Source organism: Vombatus ursinus, unplaced genomic scaffold (assembly GCF_900497805.2).
Source record: "Vombatus ursinus unplaced genomic scaffold, bare-nosed wombat genome assembly UNPS02014784.1, whole genome shotgun sequence".
In the NCBI taxonomy this organism is placed as follows: Eukaryota; Metazoa; Chordata; class Mammalia; order Diprotodontia; family Vombatidae; genus Vombatus; species Vombatus ursinus.
The window spans coordinates 26340878-26351139 of NW_020954562.1; the positions used below are offsets into that span (position 1 = coordinate 26340878).

At 37.2% G+C, this 10262-nt stretch overlaps 1 long non-coding RNA gene across 7 annotated transcripts in view; it reads left to right on the top strand.

The window, feature by feature from the left end:
- LOC114046565 overlaps positions 1 to 8582 on the top strand; it is a 90655-nt gene extending 82073 nt beyond the window's left edge. For 5 of the 7 annotated variants that reach the window (XR_003569519.1, XR_003569523.1, XR_003569525.1 and 2 more), the window contains 3 exons: positions 620 to 696; positions 7653 to 7730; positions 8422 to 8582. This is a non-coding gene — a long non-coding RNA (uncharacterized LOC114046565). Of the gene's footprint in view, positions 1 to 619; positions 697 to 1373; positions 3843 to 4359; positions 4418 to 7652; positions 7731 to 8421 lie in introns of those variants that run through there. The other 2 variants (XR_003569521.1, XR_003569524.1) reach the window with 2 other exon arrangements.
- Positions 8583 to 10262: the final 1680 nt, after the last annotated feature.

The window sequence follows — 10262 nt, forward strand, 5'->3', positions numbered from 1 at the left end:
TCATACTCATAAAATCATGAGAACGTTATATAGTATCATCAGTGTTTGTTTAAAGAGTAGCTTCAGATTTTATCTACCACCCAGAGTTTTTATAGGAATCAGTTTGGTATTTTTGAAAATAGTTTTTATTAAACAACTGTACTATTCAATTCACCTAAAATGTAGTTGCTGATGATTTTCTGTTGCGTCTCATCTCACCTGGGGAATATTCCTCCTCAGTTATTCAATAGTAGTCAGCCAGTGTACTTTCCTGGTATTACTTTTCCACTGTGGAGATTTCCTGCTAGAAGCCTTATCTGTGCTTATCACTAATAGCATGTAGGTTTTCTGGGAAGAAATCCAAGTGTGAATCCAAGAAATGGATCTTGAGTGACATGTTGCATCCCATAACTTTATAGGATTTGAGAAGATTCGTTGATAATTTCTTGGTAATTTTCTGCCTTGTAGTTTCCCCAAAAAATTTTGGTTTCCTTTTTTTAAATGATTTCTATATAGCTCCTTCAACTTTATTCAACTGTTCTTCAAAATGTTTGTCTTTCATCACTTCCCTTACTTGAGGACCCACAAATACCCCAACTTTGTTTTTAGCCTCACTGATTCTTGGAAATTTATTTTTCAGATAAAGAAAACCTGCACCATTTCGATCCATCGCCTTGACAAAATTTTTCATTAAACCAAGTTTAATGTGCAACGGTGGTAAGAAAATTTGTTCAGGACTACTAGTGGTTGACTTACCACATTTTTTGTTTGGGGATTTGGTTCTTTCTTTTGAGGCTAGTGCTTTTTTAATGTAGTGGTTATTTCTGTCACTGCTCTTCCATGCACGAATAATGCAGCAGTATTTTATACACTAGTTATGATATTAGTAAAGAACAATCACTTTTAGATCCCCATAGATATATCAAGAATATTTTCCTGTTTTGTCCTTCTTGACAGAAATGTCATGCTTGGAACATATTTTGGTGCCCTCTTACAGAATATTCCATCCTTTTTCTATAGAAGCTAAAGGTTTAGCTTGATGTTTTTTGGGTAAGATCATGAGTAAGGTCACTAGGACTGCTTGAGTTATTAAATGAGGATCTGAGGATGGAAAAGTGACTTCCAATGGGGGCATCACCATGTTGCTGGTCTCCTACCTTGTCATGCTGAGCCTCATCATTACAATCTGAATCATCAGTTTCATCTTCATACAAGTTCCAAGTTTTTCATTGTTTCGATACAGGTAGTTCTTTACTGTGTAAAACAGAGATCTTATAGCTTATGGTAGATTTGGATTTTTATAGTATGTTTAGATTTGGAGGAAATTCCTGATATATTTGTTAAGCAAATATAGCAATCTGTTGAATGGTCTTTCTGTTCTCTCCAAATCATAGGAACTGCAAATGTTATGTGACAAGAACCATGTATCCAGCCAGTTAGTAATTTAACACAAGAGATACAGGACAAGTGAGGGGTCCAGGCCTTATCCTGAGCACCTATTTTATAATACAAATAAAGTTCATATGTTTTCTTAACTAGACGAATAAAGTTTAATCTCTGGAGTTAAAAGTTAGCTACATAACAATTCAGGTGATCAATATGTTTGTGAGGCATACATTTGTGAGAATTTAAGGACGTATATCAGCATCTTTAAACTACAAAACATCTTAGAAAATGGGATTAGAGAAAAATAACAATGTTTACCAAATGACACCTGGCACACAACTGACTGAACAATCTGCTCCATATTGAGAATTTCACTGCATGATTGGATGTGCATGAGCCTGTCTTGCCACACAGCACATAAGCTGGGCCTTCCTACAGCATGAAAGAACAAGCCAACTTGTGACTTCTCTCCTCCTCCACCTCCTCAGCCCCCTTCAAAAAGCCACACTGTTTTACTACTGCCTCCTATTGCATGGTTTATATTAAGATTCATATGTCATTTAATAGTGGGTGATAAAGAAATTTCAGATGCAATTTAAAATTTTAGCATGAAGAGAACTTTAAATCCCCAGTAAAATTCCATGTAGCAATTGTGTGTTGAGCAGTAAAATTAATTATTGGCAGAATGGGAACTTAGAACTAAGGTCTATGTGCTCTTGCTTTGTTGCTTCTTCTTCTATACCTACTGGGAACACATTTTCCCAAGCCCCAAATCAGAATTTGTGGTCTGACAAAGGAAATTACTTGGTAAGCCCTAGTTAAAAGTGCTTATTCTTTCCTTCAAATTGGGACTGTCCCAGGAAATCTGGGACATATGGCATGGTAACTGAATTGCACTGCCTCTTTCCCAGACAGCTTCCTTTGCTCCCCAGCATACACCCAGTTGTTTCCCTGGCCTCTTACCAGTCAGTGTGTGCTCAAGGAATGAAAATGAATTTTAACATTAGCCTAAGCAAAACATAGTCAGAAAAGTAGATCTGCAATTTTAAAAAAAACTAATTTGTTCCAAAATCATTCATACTTCTGGTGACCACATATCCTAGATTTTTAAAGATCATCCTGAACTCGAGAAAGGAAAAGTGTTTTTAAAAAAGGAATATACTTTGTTGGGTCATGTATCCTGATTGTGGTTCAGGAAGAAATGATTGTTATGTCTGTTACATATGTTTTTTAAAATTATCTATGACTAGGCTTTCTTTCATTATTGCCAAATTGACTCATATTAAAGTTATCTGTAGTGATTATATACTTTGGATTTTCTAGAATAGTCCCAATTTAAAAAAAAAAAGAAGCATTCTTTTGTAAAAGAATGTCCTTTGTCAGACTGTGTGTCCCTGTTTGGTGGTAGTGGTGGTGGTTGTTGTTTCCTTCTTGTTGTTGTTCTTGTTGTTGTTTGGGAAAATAAAGTCATTGTAGAAATAACCCTAAAGCAGACTTCTCTAAAGCAATTGAATAGGAAAGTGAGAGATAATATTAGCCTAGGAGAGGCAGGCCTTTCTATCTTCCCCAAACCTGGGAAATCGCAATCAAATGCTTATGAAACACAAAATAATATATTTGATTTTATAAATCTACTGTCCAAGAACAAAATGCGTCACATCTGTGATCTTGTGGTCATGTGATATAAGAATAGAGAGGTGGAGAGGCATCAAAGATCATGTTGTTTTGCATTTTAAATGTACAGGCTTGATCAGGAGAAACTGGTCAACTTGATAAGGTTCAGTCTCATTGTACAATATTGATTTTGCCCCCACTTTCCCATGAAAAGATGGAGAAGGGGCACAGGATTTTGATGATGCCTCTTTGATAGGTTAGGAAGAGCCTCATTTGAAGATTCTTTCTTCATCAAGGATGATTTGATGGGCTTGGGCTCAGGCTCAGGCTCAGATCAGAGCTACCCTTTTGTACTGTTCTTACCCCCTATGAGGGGTAGACAGTCCTACCAGAACTAATCTAAAGCTAAGAATAGACTGAGGCTCCTGGATTAGGGTTTAATAGGCATCAGAGCCATCTTCCTTCAGATTGTTGCTAATGACAGTCATGGAGAAGCAGTGATTTCAAAGCCTCTTCACTAGGAGAGGATTGAGTCCATGCCCCAAGATGTGGAAGAGGCAAGTTGCAGTTAAACATGCCCTCAACTATGGAGCTGAAGACCTGAAAGATGTTAAGGGCTGGAGAGGCAGTGATAGAATAAAGAAAAAGCCTAAATCCACCTTCTAAGGAGAATAGGGAAGTGCCAGTATCCAGTTTGGAAAGATAATAAAAGAATCTCTTAGCCAGAGGCAGTAGTGGAGCAGAATAAAAAGCTGAGGCCTTTCTCCTGCGAAAAATAATCTGTGGCCCTGGAGCCTGAGGTGATTGATCCTTGGGGAGGAGCAAATGTGGACTTTTAAAGCATGGGTTTGGTGCCAATTGGGTTGTCTCTCTAGCAACTTCCTTGTTTTTTTTTTTCTTTTCCCATTCCCCTATGAGAAAACATATACCACTAGATTTGGGCTTATTTTATGCTTAATCTCTCTGTGGGTATGTTTGACCTATTTAGGAAACACAATCAGAGTCCTTCCAACTTAAGACATGTGCCGAACAATGGCCTTTTTCCTTTGGCCTCATCTAGTTTGTGGGGCTCTCCTGATAAGCCTTCTACATACAGTTTAGAAAAATGGTCACTTTATAGATGAGAAAACAAAGACGAGTGAAGCCCAAAGTGAGTTAGGGACAAAACCTGATGTAGTTAACTCTGACTTCCTGATTTCCAATGCAGTCATCTTTCCCATGCACCACACTAACTCCACCAGAGCTACCTAGAAGGGCTAGTAGGGTCTGGAGAATCATATCATCAGCCTTTATTTATTTATTCATTTATTCATCTATTTATTTGTTTGTTTGTTTATTTATTTATTTATTTTTAAATAATTTCCCTTGTGCTGCCTTAAGCAATGAAGAGCCAAGACCCAACCCTCTGGAATGGAGATTCGTTGAGGCTTGCTAAAGGGTCAGCATTACTTCAACCCAAACCCACAAAGTTAGACTCACCTTCTTGTCCTGCCACTTAAACTGTCTCTATCTTTCTATGTGTCTGGGTCCCTGTCTCTGTCTCTGTCTACTTGCATCTCTCTCTACTTTTCCCCTTCCCTCCCACTGAACTCTGCCCCACACACTTCCTCTGATTCCAGCCTTACTATAGGGAATCTGGGACAGTGAGAGTGGGTGAGTGAATGAAAAGAAACAAAAGAGGGAAAAAACAGAACAGAAAAGGTGGCTATTTGCTATAAATAAAAGGTTAACTTGAAAATGGCTTGAATCTGAGAGAATCAGTCTATGTGAGCATAGAAATCACAATCTCCTATCTGTGACCCTTGGTGGGGGAAATTTAGTAGGGGCCTAACAGATACAGCCTATCTTATGGAAACAAAACTGAAAACAAAACTAACAAACAGTCTGATTTCAAAGAAAAATAAAGGATATAAAGCTTACCAGAGGAGGAGGAGACTATTTGGGAAAAAGGAAAAAATGATAAAAAGAAACTTAAGGTGGTCAAAGCTCTAGTTCCTCTTTGACTCAATGGTTCGAAAGATATGGCTCACTCATATGTGGCCATCCATTATTTTTGCAGCATTCTTTATAATTATCAGTAAAATAAAAATATAGGATAACATCCATTTATATATTGCTTTAGGGTTTATAAAGCCCTTTGCAGTTCATTTGATTTTCAAAATAATGTTATGAAGTATGATACTATAAATATGACTTCCTACTCCTATTTTACAATTTAAGAAACTGAGGCTCAGAGAGGTTAACTGACTTGTACAAGGTCACACAGCAGGTATGTAGCAGAATTGGGACTTAGCCCTAGGTTTTTGGAGTCTTAAGTCCTGTATTTTTTAAGATTGCAAAGGGGTCCTGAGCCCTAAAAGTTTGAGAACTCCTTCAATACAAAATGCTGCTTTACTATGCTCTAATAAAACTTATTTTCAACAGGTAGATTTTGTGTCTTAATCATTTCCGAGAGAATAAACAAACTAAGTTTATGTAAAAAAAATAATAATACTATAAAAATGACACACGCACACCCCTCAGGGATTTTACCCCACCTATAACTGTGGGATAAGATCTATTCTAGATCCTATCTTTTTTTCTTTATTTTTTTCTTTGTATATATTTACATAAATTTTGTATATATATGTATAAACATATACATACATGTACTTTTTTCCTTTATTTCTTAAGGTTTACAAAACACTTTCCCTCCAAATCTCAGAAGTTGTTAGTGCAAAGATTCTAATCTCAATTTTTCGAATGAGCACATTGGAGCTGAGATTTTGAATGACTTGCATAGTACAGTCACAAAGCTGGTGAATGTGGAAGCTGGGACTCATACCCAGTGTTCTGACTCCAAGTCCAGCATACTTTTCCCCCTACACCATGCATTTGGGGCAAATAGGGCAAATATACAGAGTCTGAGTCATTTCTGTTTTTCCTCAAGTTCCTCTCCCCATCCCCCACAAAGAGCTGCCAGTGAGAAATTCTCTCAGTGGCATCTCTTTTGCAATTCACAGGCTTCATTGCCTCTCAAGTTTCCTGGAAGGTACTAAGAGTTCAAGTGACTTGTATAGGGCCATTTTTAGTCAGGAGTTGAAGCCATGTCTTTCAGACTCCAAGGCCAGCTCTCTGATCGACTATGCCAGGATACCTTTCTTGCTTTTCCTAAATACTTTCAAAGTAACACCTACCTGTACAAAAATATAAGAGAGGAGGCTACAAAATGTTTAAATTCCCTGAAGCATTTCCCCCCCTAAATATGAGCTCATAGACTCAGGGCTGGAAGGGACCTAAAATTATTCACAAGAAGTCATTGTGTCTGATCCCTCAGATGAGGAAACTTTGATCTAGAGAAATAAAGCAACTTACCAATGTTCCACAGCTAGTAGTAGATGGCAGAGCTGGGATTTGAACCAAGGTCCTCAGATATAAGCCCCAAGTTCTATACCCAGGCAGCCTTCCCTGTACGGATTCAGTTGCAAAACAGCTCCCACCAGACCCCAGTCAGGTGCATGATTATTTGATCATTTGGCTATAGTTGCCACAGCCATAGCCTTTAAATCCCAAAAATAGGAGACAAGGGTCCAGAATATAACTGCTGCCCATTTCAGAGGAATAGAAATATGTAGCTTTAAATCTTAGATCTTATGAATTCTAGCCTGTCTCTATGTAGCTCACAGCCAACTGTTGCGGCCATGAGAAGGCTTCCCCTCCTTTTTTCTCCTAGCCCTATCTTTTCACTTATATTCTTTAAGAAGGCCAAAGCCATTCCTGTTAATGGTGAATCTTTGTTTAAAAAGGAAGTCTTTGTAAGTGTCCATCCCTCCAGGGTGACCATTCATACATTAGAACATACTTCTGTAAGTCCTGTAAGTTAGGGGGACTACCTGTGGTTTCTGTAAAACTAACAATAGTGATCAAGTTGAGAAAACAACATCCGATCAGTAGTTATGGGACAATAACTAAAAGTTGCCAATGTACAAACCAGGCCTAAACCAGTGAAGGTTCACGTCTACCAGAAGAGTCTGGCCCAGCCAGTTGGTGAGGGAGTATATTTCATGGAAAAACAGCAACAAAAAAGGTGTTTTAGGGTGGTTTTTTTTGGTCACACATAATAATAAGTGAAACTTTTTTCTGATTGAAAATATGACTTCATATGTCTCTTCTCCCACAGTTTTTCATAGGAATCATTTTTTTAAATATTTCCTACCTAGAAAGTATACTTATTTCATTTACCTAAAATGTAATTATTGAAGATTTCTACTTATATTTCACCTATGGAATGTCCTGTTTCAACATCTAGTAATATTCAGCCAGTATGCCCTAGTTTTACTTTTCCATTATGGAGATTTCTTGACTGAAGCTTTCCCCTTGTTCATCCCTCTTAACCACCTAGGTTTTCTGGGAAGAAATCTAAATGTAAATCCAAGAATGGGCCTTGAGGGACATGTTATAGTCCATAACTTTATAGTTTTTAAGATCATTTATAGTTTCTTGCTAATTTTCTGTCTTATATTTTCCCCAAAAAAAGTTTTGGTTTGTTTTTTAAGATGATTTCCTTGCATCTCCTTCAACTTCATTCAGCTGTTCTTCAAAATAATTGCTTTCTGTCACTTCCCTTATTTGAGGACCCACAAATCTCCCACTTTGTTTTTAGTCTCACTGATTCTTGGAAATTTATTTTTCAGATAAAGAAAACCTGCACCATTTCGATCCATCGTCTTGACAAAATTTTTCATTAAAATCAAGTTTAATGTGCAACAGTGGTAAGAAAACTTTTTTCAGGACTAACCAGTGGTTAACTTACCACATTTTCCTTTCTGGGAATTGGTTCTTTCTTTTGAAGCCAGTATTTTTGCCTTTATTTTTTTTTAAATGTAGTGATTATCTCTGTCACTACTCTTCCATTCACAAAGCAGCAGTGTTGGATATATATCATCAGATTGTAATCCTAGTAAAATAGCACTCACTTTCAGCTCTCCACTGATATGCCAAGATTACTTTTTAAATTTAATGCTCCTTGAGAGAAATTTCATGTTTTGAACATATTTTGGTGCCCTCTTTCAGGAGATTCCATCCTTTTTCTTAAAAGCTAAAGGTTTAGTCTTTTTTTAAAAAATAGGTTAAGAACATGAGTAAGGTCACTTAGCTCTACTCGAGTTATTTAATGAGGATCTGAGGATCTGAAAAGATTATTTTAAAGTTGGGACTCACGATGTTGCTGGTCTCCTACCTTGTCATGCTGAGCCTCATCAGTATAATCTAAATCATCAATTTTATCTTCATCTAAGCTCCAAGTTTCTGGTGGTTTTGATACAGATGTAAAATAGAGATCTTATAGCTTGTGGTAGATTTGGATTTTTATAGTATGTTTAGATTTGGAGGAAATTCCTGATATATTTGTTAAGCAAATATAGCAATCTGTTGAATGGTCTTTCTGTTCTCTCCAAATCATAGGAACTACAAACGGCATGTGACAAGATCCATGTATCCAGCCAGTTAGTAATCTAACACAAGAGATACAGGACAAGTGAGGGGTCCAAGCCTTTGTCCTGAGCACCTATTTTATAACCCAAATAAAGTTCATATGCTTTCTTAACTAGACAAATAAAGTTTCATCTCTGGAGTTAAAAGTTAGCTTATTAAAATATACACATATGTATATGTGTACAGTACATATGTGTATATGAACATATATGCATATATAAAACAAAAATGATTCAGATGATTGATGGATTTGTGAGGCATACATTTGTGAGAACTTAAGGAATGTGTATCAATATCTTCAAACTATAAAACATCTTAGGAAATGGGATTAGAAAAAAAAGTTATGTTTACGAAGTGACACTTGGCATTGACTGAACAATCCGCTACACATTGAGAATTTCACTGCATGATTGGACGTGCATGAGCCTGTCTTGTCACACAGCACATAAGCTGGGCCTTCCTACAGCATGCAAGAACAAGCCAACTTGTGACTTCTCTCCATCTCTACCACCCCTGGCACAACCACCTTCCCATCCTCACTCAACCCAGACATACTGTTTTACCTCCTCATATTGCATAATTTATGTTAAAAGTCACATGTCACTCAATAACAGTGAATGATAGAGAAATTTGTGTTCAGTTTTTAAACACAGTATCCAGAAGTACTATAAGATGCCAAGAAATTTCCATGTGACAAAATGCATTGTTTAATGAATAATGAACTAGGAACTAGTCCTGAAGATAAAAGTTAACAGTTGTATTGAAAATAATAATTGTATTAGATAGGTAATCCAAGGTTATGGTTGTAACCTAAACCAAAATTCCCTCCTCTTGACTTTTGGGCAGATAAACTTGTTAGGAGAGAGACAGGGTTGTGCTACCTCTGCCCAGCAAAGCAGTAGAAGGTTCTTCTCCAGGCATACTTTGAGGAGGTTATGAGCCTTTGGAGGAAAAAGCCAGAGATGGCCACCTGGCAAGCTGGCTTCCATCCTTGCTCTTCCTGTCTTCTGTTCCTTTCCCTCTCCTCCAGAGTAAATAATAATAGCTCATATATCTGCAGACTTTTAAGTTTTATAAAGCTCTTTCCTCAGAACAATCTTTGAGGTAGTTAGTACAGATGTTAATCTCTTTATTCTTCAGATGAAATAGAATTATCGTGTTTAAGTGACATGCTCATGGTCACGCAAGTAGTAAGTGGCAGAGTTGGGATTTGAACTCAGGACCTCGGACTCCTAAAGCATTTCTTTTACTACTGAAATATGCTGCTTCAAGGTTTCCTCTGTTAATCATTCTGGGATAATCTGATCCAGAATGAAATAATAGAGAAGTGACATGATCCCACTTTGGTGTTTACTCTCTTCGTTCCTTATAGTATACAGCCAGCCAGTCTCCTGTTCTTCCCACCCCCCTTCTCTTTCACCCTCTTATTTAGTGTTGGAAGAAAGGCATCATGAAGTATGGGGGCTGTCAAGCTACAACCCCCTTCCCCCTGTGGATAACTAATGATTTTCACCATCGAAATATCAGCTTTGGGGTAAGTGCTTGAATTCCTTAGAATAGCCCTACCTGTGCAACAGAATAGTTTATTCTTGTTAGATTCCTAAAAGCTTTTGTTTCCCTGAATTCTACGTTTTCATTTTGCACTCTTCTCTTTTTCATTCCAAAGACAGGGGAATGAAGTTGAAATTCACGTCAATTAATTTGCCTCTACCTTCAGTCTACCTTTTGAGTGATAGAATATTAATGCTTCAAAAGTAGAAATTTTCTCTTTCATGTCTAAAGCACTTTCCAAACCTTAAAGGGGTATAGAA